This window comes from Hemiscyllium ocellatum, chromosome 2 (genome assembly GCF_020745735.1).
Source record: "Hemiscyllium ocellatum isolate sHemOce1 chromosome 2, sHemOce1.pat.X.cur, whole genome shotgun sequence".
Lineage (NCBI taxonomy): Eukaryota > Metazoa > Chordata > Chondrichthyes > Orectolobiformes > Hemiscylliidae > Hemiscyllium > Hemiscyllium ocellatum.
In genome coordinates, this window is record NC_083402.1 from 150,482,422 (window position 1) to 150,504,800 (window position 22,379).

At 44.6% G+C, this 22,379-nt stretch overlaps 1 long non-coding RNA gene across 1 annotated transcript in view; it reads right to left on the minus strand.

Annotated features, from left to right (window-relative positions):
• LOC132829641 (uncharacterized) overlaps positions 1 to 22,379 on the minus strand; it is a 50,852-nt gene that overhangs the window by 7,411 nt on the left and 21,062 nt on the right. The gene's annotated exons all lie outside the window — the stretch shown is intronic.

Below are 22,379 nucleotides of genomic sequence, written 5' to 3' on the forward strand. Positions count from 1 at the left end.
GGTCTGATTCTACTGGCTGAAGCAGAAAGTGAGCAACAGATGGCAGCAGTGGTGTTCCACTGAGAATATTTATCTTACTGAATAAACTCAATATTCCTGTTGTCTCTTTTGCACTTAAAGTAGAGTATTCTGCCTTCACCTCTCGCAGATTTCACACAATCTCATTCTTTCAATTTCTGGGCTAAATGTATTTTTTGACTCAGTGTGGTTGGTTTCTCTCAGATCTCCTCTCAACCATTTACTCCTCAACTTAAACTGATGTCCTACAGGAAGGAAGTGTGTTGTGATTGTCAGTAAGTCTCAATTAATGTCCAAAGATGTACAGGTTAGATGGAATCACCCAGTGTGTCCAGGGATGTGCAGGCTAGGTAGGTTAGCCATGGGAACATGCAGGGTTACAGGGATAGGGTAGGAAAGTGTATCTGGATGGGATGGTCTTTGGAGGGTCAGTATAGACACAATGGGCTGAATGGCCTGCTTCCACATTGTAAGGGTTCTGTGAAAACTCAGAGGAGACAGGCTGTGTTCAGAGAATGCCAGACAATAAGTTTAGGAAAAGCTTGCAAGATTAACCTAGGGGCTTGGAAATGAACAGTCAATTGGAGACAGAATGGTTTTTCTGGAGGGATTATAGCTGCAAGGCTTGGCAGGATTTCTTGCTGTAACTTATGAAACATGCAGCATTATTGAAGTATCCCACCTAGATAGCATGAGCCACTGCCAATTCTGTCTCGGTCTTACCACATACATACCCAGAACAACTCACCACCCAGTGGATAGCCTGGAATTCATCGACATCTCTTGAATCTGGGCTATCATGCACTCAGCCCATCGCTACCAGCTGGAGTTGTCCAGCAGGTTCCTGGGATTAGCCCTGGACATGGCAGGGTAAGGATATTGGCATCGTGTTTGAGGGCAGGAATCTGGAGGTCCTGCTGGACCAGCTTGTGTACTCATGGGCCTTCCTCATACCTCAGCATCAACAACAAAGGCCATTGCCACCAGATGTTCAGCCTGCTCTGAGGTGGGCTCTGGGTTACAGCAGGTTCAGCCATCTTGAGGAAAGCCCAGTACTGTAGGAGGAAGATCTGTAACTTTCTCCATCCTACCAGTGTAAGTAGCACCACCTTCTCTCTGATATCTCACACTCTCTCTCTGCTATAGCACCCACCTCCCACCACGCTAATGCTCTATCATTCTCAACCTTACTTCACCTGCTTTTCCCCCTTAAACCCTAACGCCAATGATCATTTCGCAGCAGAGAGCGGCGGGAGCTGGGCGGAAGTGAAGTTGGAGCGCAAAGCTGGTCGGGAAGGTAAGTGATTGTTATTTGAGTGGAGAAGGAACCCGAGACACTACACATGTACACATGTAGTGTCTCCCACCCTCCCTCCTCCTCTAACCTGAAAAAAAAGGGAAACTACTTAGTGTTCTTGTTTTGGAGACTAAGTGTAGAGTTATGGCAGCGCAGGCAGTGGAATGTTCCTCCTGCAGGATGTTTGAGGTAGGGGGTGACCACCGATACTCCTGCCGACTTCACCTGCAGGAAGTGCAGCCAGCCCCAGCTCCTCACAGACCGCATTAGGGAACTGGAGCTGGCACTGGATGAACTGAAGATTATTCGAGAGGCTGAGAGGGTGATAGATAGAAGCTACGGGGACATAGTTACACCAGAGAACAGAGGTAGCTGGGTAACAGTTAGAGGTGGGAAGGGGAGGAAGCAGGCAGTGCAGGGATCCCCTGTGGTCGTTCCTCTCAACAATAAGTATACCGCTTTGGATACTGTTGGGGGGGACAGCCTAGCAGGGGTAAGCTGTAGTGACCGGGTCTCTGGCACGAGGTCCGGCTCTGAGGCTCAGAAGGGAAAGGGGGAGAGGAGGAGAGCGCTCGTTATAGGAGACTCTTTATTTAGAGGGACAGACAGGCGGTTCTGTGGACATGGGCAAGACTCTCGGATGGTTTGTTGCCTCCCGGGTGCCAGGGTCCGAGACGTCTCGGACCGTGTCTTTGGAATCCTTATGGGGGAGGGTGTGCAGCCAGAAGTCGTGGTGCACATTGGCATCAACGACATAGGTAGGAAGAGGGGTGGGGAGGTCATTCAGGAGCTCAGGGAGTTAGGCTGGAAGCTAAAAGCTAGGATGGACAGAGTAATCTCTGGGTTGTTGCCGGTGCCACGTGACAGTGAGGCAAGGAATAGGGAGAGAGTGCAGTTGAACACGTGGCTGCAAGGATGTTGTAGGAGGGAGGGCTTCAGGTATTTGGACAATTGGACTGCATTCTGGGAAAGGTGGGACCTGTACAAACAGGACGGGTGGCATCTGAACCAGAAGGGCACCAATATCCTGGGGGGTAGGTTTGCTAGCACTCTTCGGGGAATTTAAACTAATTTGACAGGGGGATGGGATCCAGACTTGTAGTCCAGCAAGTAGGTTAGCTGTTTTTCAGGATGTCCAAGAATGTAGGGAGGCTGCGGAGAAGGTAGCACTGACAGGAAATACTTGCAGACACAGAGATGGGCTCAGGTGTGTATACTTCAACACAAGGAGTATCAGAAATATGGTGGGTGAACTTAAGGCGTGGATCGGTACTTGGGACTACGATGTTGTGGCCATCACGGAAACGTGGATAGAAGAGGGACAGGAATGGTTGTTGGAGGTTTCTGGTTACAGATGTTTCAGTAAGATTAGGGAAGGTGGTAAAAAAGGAGGGGGGGTGGCGTTGCTAATTAGAAATGGTATAATGGCTGCAGAAAGGCAGTTCGAGGGGGATCTGCCTTTGGAGGTAGTATGGGCTGAAGTCAGAAATAGGAAAGGAGCAGTCACCTTGTTGGGTGTTTACTATCAGCCCCCCAATAGCAGCAGAGATGTGGAGAAACAGATTGGGAAACAGATTTTGGAAAGGTGCAGAAGCCACAGGGTAGTAGTCATGGGCGATTTCAACTTCCCAAGTATTGTTTGGAAGCTTTTTAGATGAAGTAGATTGGACAGGGCGGTGTTTGTGCAGTGTGTCCAGGAAGCTTTTCTAACTCAGTATGTAGATTGTCCGACCAGACGGGAGGCCATATTGGATTTGGTACTCGGTAACAAACCGGGACAAGTGATGGGCTTGTTAGTGGGTGAGCATTTTGGTGATGGTGATCACAATTCTGTGACTTTCACCTTGGTTATGGAAAGAGATAGGTGAGTGCAACAGGGTAGGTTTTACAATTGGGGGAAGGGTAAAAACGATGCTGCAAGACAGGATCTGAGGAGCTTAAGTTGGGAGCATAGGCTGTCAGGGAAAGATGTCTTTAAAATGTGGAACTTTTTCGAGGAACAGATACGACACGTCCTTGATATGTATGTACCTGTCAGGCAGGAAAGGGATGGTCATGTGAGGGAACCTTGGTTGACAAGGGAGGTTGAATGTCTAGTAAAGAGGAAGAAGGAGGCTTACATAAGGTTGAGGAAACAATGTTCAAACAGAGCATTGGAGGGATACAGGATAGCCTGGAGGGAGCTGAAGAAAGGGACTAGGAGACCTAAGAGAGGGCATGAAAAATCTTTGGCGGGTACAATCAAGGATAACCCCAAGGCCTTTTATGCATATGTGAGAAACATGAGAATGACGAGAACGAGGGTAGGTCCGATCAAGGACAGTAGTGGGAGACTGTGTATTGAGTCGGAAGAGATAGGAGAGATCTTGAATGAGTACTTTTCTTCAGTATTTACAAATGACAGGGACCGTACTGTTGAAGAGGAGAGTATGAAACAGACTGGTAAGCTAGAAGAGATACTTGTTAGGAAGGAAGATCTGTTGGGCATTTTGAAAAACTTGAGGAAAGACAAGTCCCCTGGGCCTGACGGGATATATCCTAGGATTATGTGGGAAACAAGAGAGGAAATTGCAGAGCCGTTGGCAATGATCTTTTCGTCTTCACTGTCAACGAGGGTGGTACCAGGGGACTGGAGAGTGGCGAATGTTGTGCCCCTGTTCAAAAAAGGGAATAGGGATAACCCTGGGAATTACAGGCCAGTTCGTCTTACTTCAGTGGTAGGCAAAGTAATGGAAAGGGTACTGAGGGATAGGATTTATGAGTATCTAGAAAGACACTGCTTGATTAGGGACAGCCAGCACGGATTTGTGAGGGGTAAGTCTTGCCTTACAAGTCTTACTGAATTCTTTGAGGAGGTGACCAAGCATGTGGATGAGGGTAGAGCAGTGGATGTAGTGTACATGGATTTTAGTAAGGCATTTGATAAGGTTTCCCCATGGTAGGCTTATGCGGAAAGTCAGGAGGCATGGGATAATGGGAAATTTGGCCAGTTGGATAGAGAACTGGCTAACCGGTCATAGAGAGTGGTGGTAGATGGTAAATATTCAGCCTGGAGCCCAGTTACAAGTGGAGTTCCGCAGGGATCAGTTCTGAGTCCTCTGCCGTTTGTAGTTTTTATTAATGACTTGGAAGAGTGAGTCGAAGGGTGGGTCAGTAAATTTGCAGACGAAGCGAAGATTGGTGGAGTTGTGGACAGTGAGGAGGGCTGTTGTCAGCTGCAAAGCTACTTAGATATGATGCAGAGCTGGACTGAGGAGTGGCAGATGGTGTTCAACCCTGTCAAGTGTGAGGTTGTCCATTTTGGAAGGACAAATACGAATGCGGAATACAGGGTTAACAGTAGGGTTCTTAGTAAGGTGGAGGAGCAGAGGGATCTTGGGGTCTATGTTCATAGCTCTTTGAATGTTGCCACTCAGGTGGATAGAGCTTGTAAGAAGGCCTATGGTGTATTAGCGTTCATTAGCAGAGGGATTGAATTGAAGAGTCATGAGGTGATGTTGCAGCTGTACAGGACCTTGGCAAGGCCACATTTGGAGTACTGTGTGCAGTTCTGGTCGCCTCACTTTAGGAAAGATGTGGAAGCTTTGGAGAGGATGCAGAGGAGATTTACCAGGATGTTGCTTGGAATGGAGAATAGGTCGTACAAGGATAGGTTGAGAGTGCTAAGCCTTTTCTCATTGGAACGGCGAAGGATGAGGGGTGACTTGATAGAGGTTTATAAGATGATCAGGGGAATAGACAGAGTAGACAGTCAGGGACTTTTTCCCCGGGTACAACAGAGTGTTACAAGTGGACATAAATTTAAGGTGAAGGGTGGAAGCTATAGGGGGGATGTCAGGGGTAGATTCTTTACCCAGAGAGTGGTGGGGGCATGGGATGCGCTGCCTGTGGAAGTGGCAGAGTCAGGATCATTGGTGACCTTTAAGCGGCAATTGGATAGGTACATGGATAGGTACTTAAGCTAGGACAAATGTTCGGCACAACATCGTGGGCCGAAGGGCCTGGTCGATGCTGTATTGTTCTATGTTCTCTGTGTTATACTAATCCCATATGCTCTCTGCACTGCCTAATCACTCACTTGGGACGCCTCCTTAGCTTCACCACAAGTAACAGCTGTACCTTGTATTTCCATCTCCTGAAATATCAGCCACCCTCTCAGTCCGTACCCACAATAGAGAAGAAGGAGTCAAGATGAGTGATGGTCTGTCTAACATTCAGTTCCTCGCCCTTAAATGGAAGGCATTCTGTCTCCAATTGACTTTTCATTTCCAAGCCCCTAGGTTAATCTTGCAAGCTTTTCCTACAGCTACTGTTCTGGCATTCTCTGAACACAGCCTGTCTCCTCTGAGTTGTCACATAATCCTTACAATGTGGAAGCAGGCCATTCAGCCCATTGTGTCTATACTGACCCTCCAAAGACCATCCCATCCAGATACACTTCCCTACCCTATCCCTGTAACCCTGCATGTTCCCATGGCTAACCTACCTAGCCTGCACATCCCTGGACACTTCGGGTGATTCCATCTAACCTGCACATCTTTGGACATTAATTGAGACTTACTGACAATCACAACACACTTCCTTCCTGTAGGACATAAGTTTAAGTTGAGGAGTAAATGATTGAGAGGAGATCTGAGAAAAAATCTTTTCAGCCAGAAGGTGATAGAATGATTGAAGTACACTCACAATGTTTAACAAGCATCTGGATGAGACTGAGAATGTCCAGGTATGGTGGGCTCTGGATTAAGGGCAGGTAAATGGAATTATGTAGCTTGGTGTTTGTTGGTCAGCATAGACCTGGTGGGCCAAAGGGCCTGTTTCTATGTTGTTTTACTCTGACTCTTTATTGTGAGCAATAAATGGCAAGTCAGTACAGAAATAATACGGTATCTCTGGCTGAAGTGGAAAGTTGCAAAATGTTAAGGCCAGACAACATCCATGGGTTCAGAGTCAGTGAACGTTATGACAATGAGGGGAGAACCCAGCAATACAGCCTGGTCCAGTCCAGGAGCTGGCTGTGTGTCCCTGAATATAAAATGTCCTTGCTGTCGCATCACAATGATGGTTGCTGATGCAGCCTTAGGTGAGGCACTGAAGTGCAGAAGCGTCCTACAAGTAGATTGGAAATGTGCCAAAAAGATTCTTATAAGCTGGCACACACTATATGCCACTGTCTGTGGGCATGTACCCATGGTTCATTCCCCGAGACGTTGGTGCCCCATGTCCCCTATGTCCATGTCCAATAAGCTGAATTTGATAAGCACCTGCTCTAGTTTCTAGGTGTCTAGTTTGTTTGGCCATTTTGGTATGATAGAAAGCTGAATATCAATGGGGCATGATGAGCGGTTAGCAAGGTGTTTAACAAGTAATAATTCCCAACTTTCCGCTGCCTAATGAGAAACTCATCACATCACTTGTCAAAAAGCATAATAGTTGGAGTAAGACCCTCCTGACATCAGAGTCTGTCTTGATGAGGTTCTCACCCAATTCTGCACAAATCTCACTGTAACATATGTCACTTGGACCCCTATATAGTTCCTCCCAATGCTTTCTGCATGATAAGGCTGGTTCCTGACCAAGAGTGCGTCACACTCCAGGGCTTTCATTATTAGGTGCAATATTATCTATTAATGCTGTACTAATTACATAGACAGATGAGATGAGATTCAATTCCCAGTCTAAATTTGTAGATTTTACTTAATTATTGTCTAGGTGTGTACATTCATCAATTGGTGTCTGGTCTAATGAGTACTGTCCCAAATTATTTAATAAAGTTCAGGCAGATGCTGAAAGCCTCCACATGCTTTTAATGATCACAAGAAATAGAGAGACAGCAAGTATTAATAGTAGAACAGTGAAATAGCAATTCCACATACATCTAGCTTGGAGTTTTAATAATTTAATAACTTAAATTCTAACTTAATCTCCCTTCTTTGTAATTAACTGTGGATTTCATAATGCAATATTTGCAGCAACAAAATTTAATTTGGCGTCAATCGTTCTTCTGAGTAGGTTTAAACCACTAACATAGTCAAGCCTAACAAAACATGAATGCTGTACTATCGGAGGTGTCTTTCAGATGAAATGTTTAATTAAGGCTCTGCCTGCTCTTTCAAGTAGATATAAAAGACTCCCGCAGCCATATTCAAAGAATAACAGGATCATTCCTGCCATTGTCTTTGGCAATGTTTATATAATACCTGAAACAGATCAATTGTTTCATTGTTGATGTGGGAGCTTTCGCTGTTTTTATTTAATTTATACGAATGGCTACATGCCATACCTCATGGACGGCAAGTTGTTTAGGGGATTGTGAGGTTGCTCTTTCAATACAATCCTTTGTTGCTGTCTTTAGTTTGTGTTGATGAATTAAAAAAAAAATTTCCTAATATTTGCATTTTAAAAAGCTTTGCTTGTGCAATTTAAAGTAATTATACATAGCAGAATCTTTAATTTTAAAAGAAATAACGATTGACTGAATGACTGGCATCAAATTAATTTTGATAGTTCAGTACGCTGAGTACCTTGATTCAAATTGGCTTTCTTTTCTTAATTCCCTGAAATATGCACATGACTTTATTTATTAAAATTTGTGGGGTATCGTTTTGCTTTTATGTGCGAATATACTTTTCAGTTCTTTGAAATAATTCAGAAGTTAAACACTTAATCTAAATATGACTCTTAACCTAAGTTTATTTTAAATGAAAGAAAGCAAAAAAATGGATTTCAGATTCATACCTCAGTAAAATATTGACTGTTGAAAACTTCTGGCTCATCTGACGTGAAATGCCCTGACTGACTGACAGCACAGATGTAAAATAAGACATAGAACTACAGATGCTGAAGATCTGAAACAAAAACAGAAATTTCTGGAGAAATTCAGCAGGTCTGGCAGCATCTGTAGAGAGAAAGTAGAGAAGATTGGGTGTTCAGTCATCCTTCCTCAGAAGGGTTTCTCCAGCAACTCCTATTATGACAGCACAGATGTGCCATTTCTGTACATGGAACATGTATTGGTAGTGGTCACTGGATGTTATGGTCTGGATTATCCAGCCCCAGAGGAGGCTAGAACAGTGGTGGGTGTGTGAACTTAATTGGGTGTGAAGCAAAATGAGAAAATCTTTTGCAATTAAATTCTCCCCCCACAGGCGGTGAGTCAACCTTCTTCCCAGCTGAGATTGAGGTGTTTACATGGATTAGCATTTCGTTGCTCTGGAAACAAGTTTCTCTTGAAGAGTCACAGAGTGGTAAAGGGGAGGGGTGAGGGTGTGCTGCAATCAGGCTTTGGAAGTGGAGTGGAGGGTGGGGCTCAGGGGTGATGTAGACTTTGTCCAGAGTGTCCTCTGCTGAGGGAAGGCCATGTTTTGTGATCAGCCTGGGGATATTGTGCAGTGAAGGGAATAGTCTCCTTCCAACAGCAGCTGGATGCAGCATTTTGGGATTTGGAAGCTGAGATTGGGGAAAATTCAGCTTTGTACAGGGTTCAAGGAATGTCAAGGTATAGCTAGCCTCAATCAGCAGAGGGTGAGGGGCAATGGTGCTTAGATAGTGAGGAATTCAAGGGCAAAATATGGAAATCAATGGCCAAATGTATAGTATTGGCATTAATAGGGCTGAAGGGGAGACTGTATGTACAAGGATAGTGCGTTGGTGAAGAAGGAATTGAATGAGCAGCTCATTAGTGAGAACCCACATCTTTAACCTGTGAAAGTCCCATCAGGGCCCAAAACTTCTTGCTTGGCTGTCCCATTTGATTTGCCATTTATCATACAACTAGGAAGGGATGGCCCAGTGGTATAATCACTGCACTGTTAATCTAGAGATCCGGGTTAATATTCTGTAGACTTGCATTCAAATCCAGCCACTGCAGGTGGTGCAATTTGAATGCAATAAAAATTTGAAATTAAACACAGTCTAACAATGACCATGATCCCATTGCCAATTGCTGGAAAAATCTATCTGGTCCACTAATGTCCTTTAGGGAAGGAAACTGCCATCCTTACCTCGTCTGGTCCACATGTGGCTCCAGACTCATAGTAATGTGGTTGACTCTTAACTCGCTCTGGGCAATTAGGGATGGGTAATAAATGCTGCCTAGCTAGTCACATCCTCATCCCATGACAGAATATAAAACATTACCTTGCTACAATACACTTAGGTATGAAATGAGTTGAAAGCATTTAATCATGTGAGTGAACATGCCATAGGCTCTGGCAAACTGATGTCCAATGCCACTCTTTAGCTTTGAAGAGATAAATCCAAACATGTTCTATCATTTGGCAGGATCACATTGGCACAGTTAAGACCCTCTCATATTTGCTTGTAGCTGTGTATGCATTCATGGTGAAATGGACACAGGTCCAACAGCCTCCTCTTCCAAATGGATTTATTTAAAGGGCTAACTGCCATTTTCTAAGCAAGCTGCTTTTGGTTTACGTTTTGTTGATGGAGGGTTTGTGGAAGTACTATTGGATATTGAGCAATTACGTGAAGGGGTTTGTGTGTGACTATGATCAAAAATTCTCTAGGTCAATATCTCGGTGACAGCCACAATGATCTTCATTCTGCAGCTACCATATGTACCTTGCATTACTGAACTGTTACACAGAATCAGAAGTTGGTTAGGCAACTGAGGATGCCTTCTACATACTTGGTACATAACTCTTGTCTACCTCCTGATCAGCATACCTATAGTTAGAGCCATGCCAGAACCAGCAAAGTGTCCTGACAATATAATTCTGTTGCCTGGGTCTATAGGGGATTCATGAGTACACACCAGTACATCCATCCATCTTTATCATGGCCTGGTGCCTTTTGCACATACCTGCTATCCTAAGCATGATCTTGCTATCAGGCATTCAAAAGGGGAATGGGATAAAGAAAATTTGAGGTGTGAGGTATTAGGGAGAATCAGTTGTCCGAGTGTTCCTCTAAGATATTATAATAATGCAATAGTTGTCCCATAACTCTCACCTTCCAATTCAATTGGTCTGTTGAATCACAGTAAACACGTGGCAAATGTTTTAAAACAAAAGCTACCAGGTAAATATCATTCCCTGACAACTCTAACTAACAATATTTCCAATAATTGCTAAAATTAAATGCAAGTGGAATGCCATGGGGATCACTGCTAGAACTTTTTTTTCTAAACTCTGGTTTCCAGCATCTGCAGTCCTCACTTTTGCCCAGTTGATTTTAACCTTACTGCGAATCCTCTTGCAAGGATGCCTCTTCTCTTCACCAGAATCTCAGTCAGTCTCTCACTCACTGCCACCCCCAGGTCATCTCCTTTGCCCTGAAGCTCTTCAACCATGAAACAGACTCACTACCACAGCCCCTCATGACCTGTCCTACCTGCCAATCTCCTTTCCCACCTAACTGCTCCACCCTCCCCTCTGACCTATCACCTCCATCCCCACTCCCATTCACCAATTGTAGTCTTCCAGCTCCCCCTTCCCCACCCCCACCCCACATTTATCTCTTCACTCTGCAGGCACTCTGCCTGTATTCCTGTTGAAGGGCTTTTGCCTGAAACGTCGATTTTCCTGCTCCTCGGATGCTGTCTGACCTGCTGTGCTTTTCCAGCACCTCCCTGATCTAAACTCTGGTTTCCAGCATCTGCAGGCCTCACTTTTAGCTAGAACTTTTTTGTTCAGTTGCAAACAAAGAAATATAAATTGTGAAACATTTTGAAAAAGTGAAATCATCATGTTATTCTGCCTGCATTTCCTCTTCCTCGGGAACATAATTAGTATAATTTACAACAACAGCTAGATGTCACAGACTTTCTTTATCTTCAGCTATCAATTTTTGGATTAAAATCAAATGTGGTTTACGACAATGTGGGCGAAAAGGAAGTCATAGAACACTGCCCATTGTCATGAAGATGAAAACAAGCCTGGAACTGTAATACTTTGTGAATTATAAAGAGTTCTCATCAGCTGCTGGTAGTCAGCTGACATTTCAATTGTAATGTAATAAGAATGAAAGTCACAAATGCTACCATCACTACTAGCCTGTTCCAGAGTGCTTCAAATATCGCATATGACACAAGGTAACCACAGGAAATGTAGTGACAATGATTGTTGTTGTCCTGAGAAGAGCATTTATGTGGATACTTAGAGCATCTTAATTGTTGCTAATTGTAGCAGTAGGCGAAGCTTCCTGTTATTTATACTTGTAAACATTAAAGTTTGGAGTTTCCTTCATATTTGCTGCTACATACAGCAACGACTATGGCACAGATCTTCTGATTGAACTTAGCAGTGAACATTCAGATGTTTTATGGTGTTGGTTTAGGGCTATTCTCAAGGCTGCATCCTGATCGGTAAAATGGTGATGGAGTATGGCTTCTGAGACCAGGTCTTAACCGCTCTGTCTGCTTTTGTTTTTGTTTCTTTTTGTTGTTTTCCTGTCTTCTTTATCTCGTCGATTTAATTTTACTTACCTCTTGATGAAGAGTTGAGTTGCAGTGGCAACGTTGGCAGCAAGTAGACCCAGTAGCTAGACTCAAGTAGGCCCAGCAGCATGGGCTCAAGTAGGCCCAGCAGTGTGGACTCAAGTAGGCCCAGCAGCATGGGCTCAAGTAGGCCCAGCAGTGTGGACTCAAGTAGGCCCAGCAGCATGGGCTCAAGTAGGCCCAGTAGTGTGGACTCAAGTAGGCCCAGCAGCATGGGCTCAAGTAGGCCCAGCAGTGTGGACTCAAGTAGGCCCAGCAGCATGGGCTCAAGTAGGCCCAACTGTGCAGACTTGAGTGGGGCCTGCAGCATGGATTCGAGTGGTCCCAGCAGTGTGGCTCAGTGGTTAGCACTGCTGCCTCACAGCACCAGGAACCCGGGTTTGATTCCAGCCTTGGGTGACTGTGTGGAGTTTGTACATTCTACCTATGCCTGTGTGGGTTCCTCTCACAGTCCAAAGATGTGCAGATGAGGTGAATTGGCCATGCTAATTTCGTCGTAGTGTTCAGGGATATGTGGGTTGGGTGCATTAGTCAGTGGTAAATATATGGTTGGGGAAATGGGTCTGTGTGGGTTACTCTTCAGAGGGCCAGCGTGGACTTGTTGGGCCGAAGGGTCTGTTTCCACACTGTGGGGATTCAGTTTCATAGAGCCGGCAGAGTCAAGTTAGGTGGCATCCACATTGGCGAGGGCCAGTGGACTCTGTAGTGAGAGTGTCAATGGAGGTGAGATGGCGCTGAAGAGTGGGCGACTTTCATTCTAGTGATGACGGTGATGGCAGAAGGGTCTCCTGGTCTGGACAGCAGGCCCCTGGCCCACAATAGATCACTTAACAAGAAGGACTGTAAAGATGGACACCTTCTTCCTTCATTCTTCTGCGTTTGTATTCAGTGTTTTGATTTTGTTTCTGTTTTAAGATGTTGCCAGAGAGTAGCAACATGATATAAGATGTTTCACATTATTTTGCAACAAAATACACGTGACAACAAATAAATCAAATCAAAGCAAGTGTTTGGAACACATCTCCTGCATGGAAATGATGACCAACTCCTTACAGTTTGAAGATGGTTAGCAAGAGAAGCTTGACATCACCAAGGCAGGTCATCTACAGCTGTCCCCAGGGAAAGCCAGCAGGATTTATTTGGAGCCAGCAGACAATGCTGAGGAGGATAGGCAAATAAAATCACCCAGAAGTCAAGACATGCACAATGTAAAACAAGTTGGGTAGGGAAATATATATTAAAGACAGTATTAAAAGCTTATTTCATACCTTTAAATATCAAATACTGACAATGTCTTTTTTTGATTTGTGCATTGCTGACTGTGCTAACTCTGGTTACCCCGTGAGAAGGTGGAGGAGAGCTGCTTAGTTGTTTAACTGTAACCGCTGTAGGTAGACCCACAATGCCCTTAAGGAGGCAGATCTAGCAATTTGATGCAGCAGCAGTGAAGGAATGGCAATATTCAGGATGGTGATTGCCTTTGAGGGGAACTTGTAGATGGTGGTGTACCCTTGTATCTGCTTCTTTTTGGAATTTTAACCTTGTATCTGCTGCCCTTGTCCTTCGGGATGGAAGTGGTTGTGGGTTTGGAAGATACTGTTTAAGGATCTTTGGTGAATTTCTGAAGTGCATCTTGCAGATGGTACACACTGCCACTACAGAATATTTGAGGTGGTGGGAGTGAATGTTTCAGGATGTGGTGTCAATCAAGTGAGCTGTTTTAGTCCAGTTGGTGTCAAACTTACTGAGGGTTGTTGCAGTTGCACCCATCCAGGCCAAAGGGGAGTATTCCATCACACCCCTGACCTGAGCCCTGCAGATGGTGGACAGTCTTTGGGGAGTCAGGAGGTGAGTTATTTGCCACAGTGTTCCTGACCTGTTATTGTAGTCACTGTCTTTATACAGCAAGTCCAGTTCTATTTCTGGTTAAAGGTAACCTCCTAAGATGTTGATAGCAGAGGATTCAGATGGTAGTGCCATTGAATGTCAAGGAATGATGGTTTGATTTTCTCTATTTGGTTAGATTCATTTGTCTGACACAAATATTCCTTGTCTACTTTCAGCACAAGCCTGGATATTGTCCAGGTCTTGCTACAGTTGGACATCAGTACCTGAGGAGACAAAAATGGCGCTAAACAATGCGCAATCATCGATGAACATCCCCACTTCTGAGCTAATGATGGAGGGAAGGCAGTTGATGAAGCAGCTGATGATATTTATGTCTGGGACTCTACCCTGAAGAACTCCTGTAGAGATGTTCAAGAGCTGAGATAACTGAACTCCAACCAGAACCACCTTCCTATGTGATTGGCATGACTCCAATGAGCATTTGAGGTTTTCCAAGATTCCCAATGACTCCAGTTTGGCTAGGGCTCCTTAATGCCACACTTAGTCAAATGTGACCGTGATGTCAACACTGTCACTTTCACCTCACCTCTAGAATTCAACTGTTTTGTCCATGTTTGATTCAAAATCAGAATGAGGTCAGGAGCTGAGTTACCATGGAGGACCCCAAACTGGCTTCAGTGAGCATGTTATTGCAAAGCAAATGCTATTTGATATCAAACTACTGATGACACCTTACTCGCAATAGAAAATAGGATGGTAATTGGCCAGGGTTGTATTTGTCCTGTTTTTGTGTACAGGACATACCTGGGCAATTTCAACACTGTCAAGTACATGCTAGGGTTGTGGTTGCACTGGAAGAATTTGCCTGGGCTGTCATATGTTCTTAGTACTACTGCAGGGATATTGTCAGGTCCCATCGTCTTTGCAGTATCCAGTGCCTACAGTCATTTCCTGATATCACATGGAGTGAGTTGAACTGGCTGAAGACCACCATCTGGGATGCTGGTAGTCTTTGGGGAAGTTTGTACTCACTCACTAAACCTGCCTGTATCATTTGCAGATATGTTGTCATCCTCACTATGTGTGGTCCCAACTATAGCAGTTGTACATTCATTTTTCTCATCTAAAAATGTAAATCACATCCAAACAAGGTCAGGTTTTTGTCAGAAAGATTGTCCAACTCACCCGAGATGTTGGCGTCTGATGTTATATCGTTATGTGGCAGGTATCACATTTAGTTTTATAAAGCTCATATGAAGCACCTTCCACATCTGGAGTCACAGAAATGCAAATACAAACCCAGAGGGTTGCTAATCTATGGAATTCCCTGCCCAAGGAAGTCATTGAAGTGAGTTCAGTAATCACCTTGAAAGCTAAGGTATATACTTTTTTGAAAAATAAAGGAACGAAGGGATATGGTGGGAGGGCAGGTCAGTGGAGCTGAGTCCATGAAAAGATTAGCCATGATTATACGGAGTGGTGGAACAGGCTCGAAGGGCCGGACGGCCTCTTCCTGCTCTTGGTGCTTATGTTCATGTTTTGTATCACTATAAGAAATAAAACACTGTGCTCTTATGCACAGTGTCATATTATTGGCAACAAGTAGGTGTTGTTTCCCTAAGAAGGAGGATTTCAAGACTAGAGGTGAGAAAAGACAGATTTAAAAAAGACATGAGGGGCAAATTTTTTTTACAGAGACTAGTTCATGTGTGGAATGAACTTTCTGAGCAAGTGGTGGATATGGGCAAAGTTACAATGTTTAAAAGACACTTAGATAAGTACACTGTAAGTATGGGTGGCACGGTGGCACAGTGGTTAGCACTGTTGCCTCACAGTGTCAGAGACCTTGATTCAATTCCCGCCTCAGGCGACTGTCTGTGTGGAGTTTGCACATTCTCCCCGTGTCTGCGTGGGTTTCCTCCAGGTGCTCCGGTTTCCTCCCAGAGTCCAAAGATGTGCTAAATTGCCTGTAGTGTTGGGTAAGGGGTAAATGTACGGGTATGGATGGGTTGCGCTTCGGCGGGTCGGTGTGGACTTGTTAGGCCAAAGGGCCTGTTTCCACACTGTAATGTAATCTAATCTACATGAATAGAAAAGGTTTGGAGGGATTTGGGCGAAGAGCAGGCAGGTGGGACTAGTTTGGTTTGGGGCTACAGTATGTTTGGCTTGGACTGAAGAGCCTGTTTCCATGCTGTATGACTCTATGTGGGTGTTGCTGGTTTAGCCAGCATTTATTGACCTTGCACAACTGCCTTTGAAAAGGTGACATTGAGCTGCCTTCTTCAATGACTACTGTTCTTGGGATGCAAGGTCACACACACTGTACTAGGAAGGGAGTTACCTGTGAGACTCATTGAGTTGAAAACGTGTTGCTGGAAAAGCGCAGCAGGTTAGGCAGCATCCAAACAGCAGGAGAATCAACGTTTCGGGCATGAGCCCTTCTTCAGGAGTCTTGAGTTCCCATTTGTATTTATTCTATGCCCATGTTGCCTTCTTTAGTCTTCCCCAATGTAGGAATGAGCACAGACAAATATCATTCAGTCAGATTGTATATACCCTTTAAACCTGCAGCAACTCTGCTATTTCAAATCTGAAGAGATCCTGGGAATGATTCAGCCATGACAAAAATATGTCATTCTCCCACAAGATACATGTACAAAGATAAATAACTTCAGCATTGCAGCAGCTCAAAATGTTGTCCGACTGTTTCTTTTAAAGAACATTAGCTCCTATAAATTATGTTTAATTGCGCATTTATGAGGCTCATTGCAATGAAATGCATTGCAAGCAGGTTGGTGGAAGCAGATTTAATAATAACTTCCAAAAGAAGAATTTGACATACATTAAAAACAAAACCCACTGGGCAAGGGGGAAAGATAAGGCAGTGAGACCATATGATGTAGGATTAGAAATAGGCCATTCAGCCCATCAGTCCTGCACCAATATTCAATGAACTCATGGCTGCCCTGATAATCTTCAACTCCACTATCCTGCCTTTTTTTAAAAATTCTTGATTTCCCTACTGATTAAAAATCTATCAGAGCTTTGAATATACTTAATGACGCAGCCTGACCACTCTCTGGGGTATAGAATGCCACAGATTCACTAGCCTCTAAGAGAAGAAGTTTCTCCTCATCTCTGTCTTAAGCGTGTGCCCCTTTATCCTGGGATTGTGACCTCTGGTCCTAGAGTTTCCCACAAGGGGAAACAACCTTTCTACACCAATCCTGTCCAGTCCTCTTCGAATCTTATGTGTTTCAATGATTTGTGAGTAATGGTCATTGCTCATAATTCTAAATTCCAATGAATATAAGGCTAATCTACTCAACTTCTCTTTCATACATGGTAACAGCCTTGTAAACTTTTTCTCAACTGCCTCCATTGTCAATCTATCTCTCCTTGGATAAGGGGCCCAAAAATGTTCACAGCGTTCTGGCTGTGGTGTGACTAATGCCTTTTGTAGTTTTAATGAAACCTCCCCACATTTATACTTCACCCCCTTTAAAGTAAATGTCAACTTTCCCTATTACGTGCTGACATTGGATGCTAGCTTTTATGATCCTGGGACAAGGATTCCCTTGTTCTGCAGCTTCCTCCATTTAAATAATATTCCACTCCTCTCTTCTCCCTGCTGAAGTGCATAATCTCACATTTTCCAACATTATATTCCATCTGCCAACTTTTTGTCCAATCTCCTAATGCATCTCTATCCCCTCTCTGGAGGCTCCTTGTGCTGTCCTCAGCACTTGCCTCTTGATTTAGTTTTGTCAGCTACAAACTTAGCAAAAGTACATTCACCTTCTTCATCCAAATCATTAATATATAATTTTAAATAATTGTGGCATCAGCACTGATCCCTGTTCCAACTATGTCCATCTTCTTTATATCTTCTATGTCTTCCTCTACCCATGCTAATACATTACCTCCAACACCATGGGATTTTTTTCTCCCGTCGCCTAAGTGTATTACATGATTGAACGCATTCTGAAAACCTAACTAAGTTGCATTTCTTCCTTACCTGCTTGTTATCACCTCAAAAACATTCTAGGAACCAAATATTATTTTAGAGACTAAAGCACAGAGAGGCAGTATAAACCTGATTGACTTTAATGAGATTCTCAAAATCCAATCTAAATCCTTGTTCCTGTAGAATCATAGAATCCTTACAAAGTGAAAGCAGGCCATTCAGCCCATTGTGTCCACTCTGTCCCTCCAAAGATCATCCCATTCAGACCATGATCCTGTACCTTGCATTTCCAATGGTCAATCTACCTAACCCACATATCCCTCGACACAATGGGCAATTTAGCACAGCCTAATCTGCACATCTTTGGTCTGTGGGAGGAAACCAGAGCACCTGGAGGAAACCCACAGACGTGGGGAGAATTACAAACTCCACAGAGACAGTTGCTCGAGGCTGGAATCAAGCCTGGGTCCCTGACACTAAAAGGCAGCGATGCTAACCACTGAGCCACCATACTTCACAATGCTGTTATGACTGGAATGAAGTTTCATAATTACCAACAAGTTACAGCCTCTGTGCTATAAGGTTCTGATTTTCTGATAATTCAAGAAGCAAGATGTAATAAATGGTATAAATGTAAAGGGATTGCAGAAACAGGAGAACTGTGTTGTGTATGTGCAGTCTTATGAAGAGATTGAACAGCTTAGACCTATACTGTCTGGTGTTTAAAAGAATGAGAGGAGATCAAACTGAGGTATAAAAGATGTGTAAGAGGATTGACAAAGTGGACGTAAAAAGGATATTTCTTCATTTGAAGAAATCTGGAACCAAAAGTCACAGTTGTAGGATAAAAGAGAGCAGATTTAAACAGATGAGGAGAAATTACTTCTCTCAAAAGGTTGTGAATCTGTGGAACTCAGTACAGACCCTAGAGTGTAGGAGCAAATTACTGCAGATGTTGGAATCTGTACTGAAAACAACAAAAAAATGCTGGCGATCACAGCGGGTCAGGCAGTATTGATGGAGAGAAAGCAAGCGAACGTATCGATTCTAGATAACTCAAAGGATGGTGTGAAACTTGAAAGGGTGCAGGAAAACTAGCAAGGATGTTGCCAGGGTTGGAGGGTTTGTGCTGTAGGGAGAGGCTGAATATGCTGGGGCTGTTTTCCCTGGAGAGTTGGAGGCTGAGGGGTGACTTTATAGAGATTTATAAAATCATGAGGGACATGGATAGGGTAAATAGACAAGGTCATTTTCCCAGGGGTGGGGGAGTCGAGGACTAGAGGGCATAGGTTTAGGGTGAGAGGGAAAAAAATATAAAAGAAACCTAAGGGGCAACTTTTTCATGCAGAGGGTGGTACGTGTATGGAATGAGCTGCCAGAGGATACAATTACAATTACAGCATTTAAGAGGCATCTGGATAGATATAAGAATAGGAAGGATTCAGAGGGATATGGGCCGGGTGCTGGCAAGTGGGACTAGATAAGAATATCTGGTTGGCATGGATAAGTTGGACCAAAGGGCCTGTTTCTGTGCTGTATATTTCTACAACTCTTCATCAGAGCTCTGTTAGCTCGCTTTCTTTTCTCTCTCTCTCTCTCTCTCTCCACTGATGCTGTCTGACCCACTGTGTTTTCCAGCAATTTCACCTCAGAGGGTGATGGGTGTTGAGACATTGAGTAAATTTAAAGAGAAAAGCAGATTTCTAGTCAGTAATGGGTTAAAAGGTAATGGGGAGCGAGCAGGGGGAATGGAGTTGAGGTTAGATGAGATCAGACAGGGTGCTGCTGAGAGAGGCTGGGTGATGTACTGCTCACTTTCTTTAATGTATATTGTTTGAAGTTATGCCAAGGGAATTTGCAACACAAATTCCCAGCTGGGCGAACAGAACCACAACAACAAGGGAACTTCCATCAGGGCTCTGACCGAGCAAGGAAGTGCAGGAGCCACTGGGAAGCTCCTCCTGCCAGAATACTGAGCCAACAGCGGGAAAGGGGGTAATGTTTCTGTGTCCCAGGAGGGCAGCCTCACCGCTCATCGATTGTAGCTTTACAATGTTGTTGCTTAGCAACGCCGCTGTATCAATAAACAAGGGGAGCCCCCCCCCCGGCGCGGGAGAAGCGGCTCTGACCTACAGCAGGGACATCTCTCCCCGGGGTATGGGGCATGCAGCCAGTGCCAATGTTAGAATGATATCAGTGAAACCCGACCTCAACAAACCAGGGCCAGCCACTGCTCAGCTGCGGAAAGCCCCCAGGTACCGCACCCACACCTCACCCTCACCGAGTGGTCTTTTGATGCGTTAACTGGGGGCTGCTCGCCCCCAGTCTCTGTCTACGTTGTGTTTAACGCCGTTCGCAAAGTTGTTCTGCACAATTAAGGCAGAATCGTTGCTAACGCATTTCCTCTCCTATTTGCAGAATAGCGCAAGCCAACAGCTGTACAAAGGCTGCTCCGAATTACATTGACGACTTGGTGAGGATATCAACTTACCGTAAAACTGTCCGGTGGAGAAGCGGAATTAGGCCATTCGGCCCGTCGAGTCCGCTCTCACCCAAAGTAAAACAGAGGTTGCTGGGAAAGCTCAGCAAGTATGCAGAGAAATCAGAGTTAACATTTCGAGTTCGGTGACCCTTCCTCAGAACTGACGGCAGCTTGGAAAATGTTGGTTTATGTGCTGAAGGTAGGGTGGGGGCAGGGGGAGTGTGCTCTGTCACTCCTGTCCCCACCTATCCCGACCTCACCACCCTGCCCCCGCCACCCCCTTACACCCAACCCCCAGTCCTGAAGAAGGGTTACACCAGAAAAGTAGACTTCTCCACCTCCTGCTGCTGCCTGGCTTGCTGTGTTCTTCCAGCCTCCTGCCTGTCTACCATGAATCCCAGCATCTGCAGGGTTTTTTTGTTTCTGTCATTCGAGTGGGACAAAGGTTTCTCAATCCCACTCTCCTGCCTCCTCCTTGTAACCTTTCACCCTCTTACTAATCCTGAACCTGTCTGCCTCGATCTTAATACGCTCAGTGACTTGGCCTCCACAGTCCTCTAAGGCAATGAGTTCCACAGAGTCACCACCCTCCACAACAGTTGGTTCAGGAAGATAGTTTTACCGAACAATTGCACCTATACTGATAGATTCAAGAACAGCTTCTTCCCCGCTGTTATCAGACTATGAACGTAACTCTCATTCACTTGAGTTGTTCTTTCTCTGCACCTTCTCTGTAGCTGTAACACTATATTCTGCACTCTGTTCTAATACCCTGATGTATTTATGTATGGTATGATTTGTCTGGTAGCACATAAGAAAATACTTTTAACTGTATCTTAGCACTTGTGACAGTAATAAATCAAATCAAATATAATAGTTTCAGTCAATTGTGTTATGGTGAGGGAGAATAAACAACATTGTGCATTTATATAGCATCTTAAGGTAGCAAACATCACAAGGTGCTTAAGAATGTCACAATCAAACTTTTGAAAAACAAAGTGACATTGGGTCACAGAAGGAAACTCCAGATCAAAAAGAGATTTTAAGAAATCTGTGGATTTCTGCGAACCACGGTGGCTCAGTGGTTAGCACTGCTGCCTCACAGCACCAGGGTCCCAGGTTCGATTACCAGCCTTGGGCAACTGTCCGTGTGGAGTTTGCACATTCTCCCTGTGTCTGCGCGGGTTTCCTTCGGGTGCTCCGGCTTCCTCCCACAGTCCAAGAATGTGCAGTTTAGGTGAATTGGCCGTGCTAAATTGCCCATAGAGTTAGGTGCATTAGTCAGAGGGAATGGGTCTGGGTGGGTTACTCTTCGGAGGGTCGGTATGGAGTTGTTGGGCTGAAGGGCCTGTTTCCACACTGTAGGGAATCTAATCAAACATCTTAAGGACAGGTAGGAAGGTACACAAGGATATGGAGAGAATTCCAGAGGTTTGCGTCCAGACATCTGAAGGTGCTGTCATCATTGGTGGACCAATTAAGATCAGTGCTGTCCAAATTTTCAAAATTGGAGTGCAATGATCTCAGATGTTTGTAAGGCTGGGGGAAATTACAATGTAAGGGAGGGGTGAAAGCATGGAGGCTCAGTGATTAGCACTGCTGTCTTTCAGTGCCATGGACCCAGGTTCATTTCCAGCCTTGGATAAGTGTGTGGAGTTTGTACATTCTCCCAGTGAGTTTCCTCCGTGTACTATAGTTGCTTCCCACAGCCAAAGCTGTGCAGATTGTGTGGATTGACCATGCTAAATTGCCCATGGTGTCCAAGTTAGGGGGATTAACCATGGGAAATGTGGGGTTATGGAGATAGTGTGGGAGCTGGGTCTGGGTGGGTGTCCGTCGGAGGTTCAGTGCTTAAACTGATGGGCTGAATGGCCTCTTTCTGCACTGTGGGGATCCTATGATTTAAAACGAGAACAGGGATTATGATACTGAGGTGTTGTCAGATTACCAGTCAGTGCAATTTAGCAAGCTCGGGATGACAGTTGTTCGGAGTTAAAGGAAGGATAGGCTTGTGTTGAGCACAAGAGAGGAGAAAGTGAGGTCTGCCGATGCTGGAGATCAGAGCTGAAAATGTGTTGCTGGAAAAGCGCAGCAGGTCAGGCAGCATCCAAGAAACAGGACATTCAACGTTTTGATGAAGGGCTTATGCCCGAAACGTCAAATTTCCTGTTCATTGGATGCTGCCTGACCTGCTGTGCTTTTCCAACAACACATTTTCAGCTTGAGCACAAGAGAACGTGGCATGGACAATGGGAAACTAGCCAGGACAATATTAGAGTGGTCAAACCCAGAAAAGCATGGAAGAGGG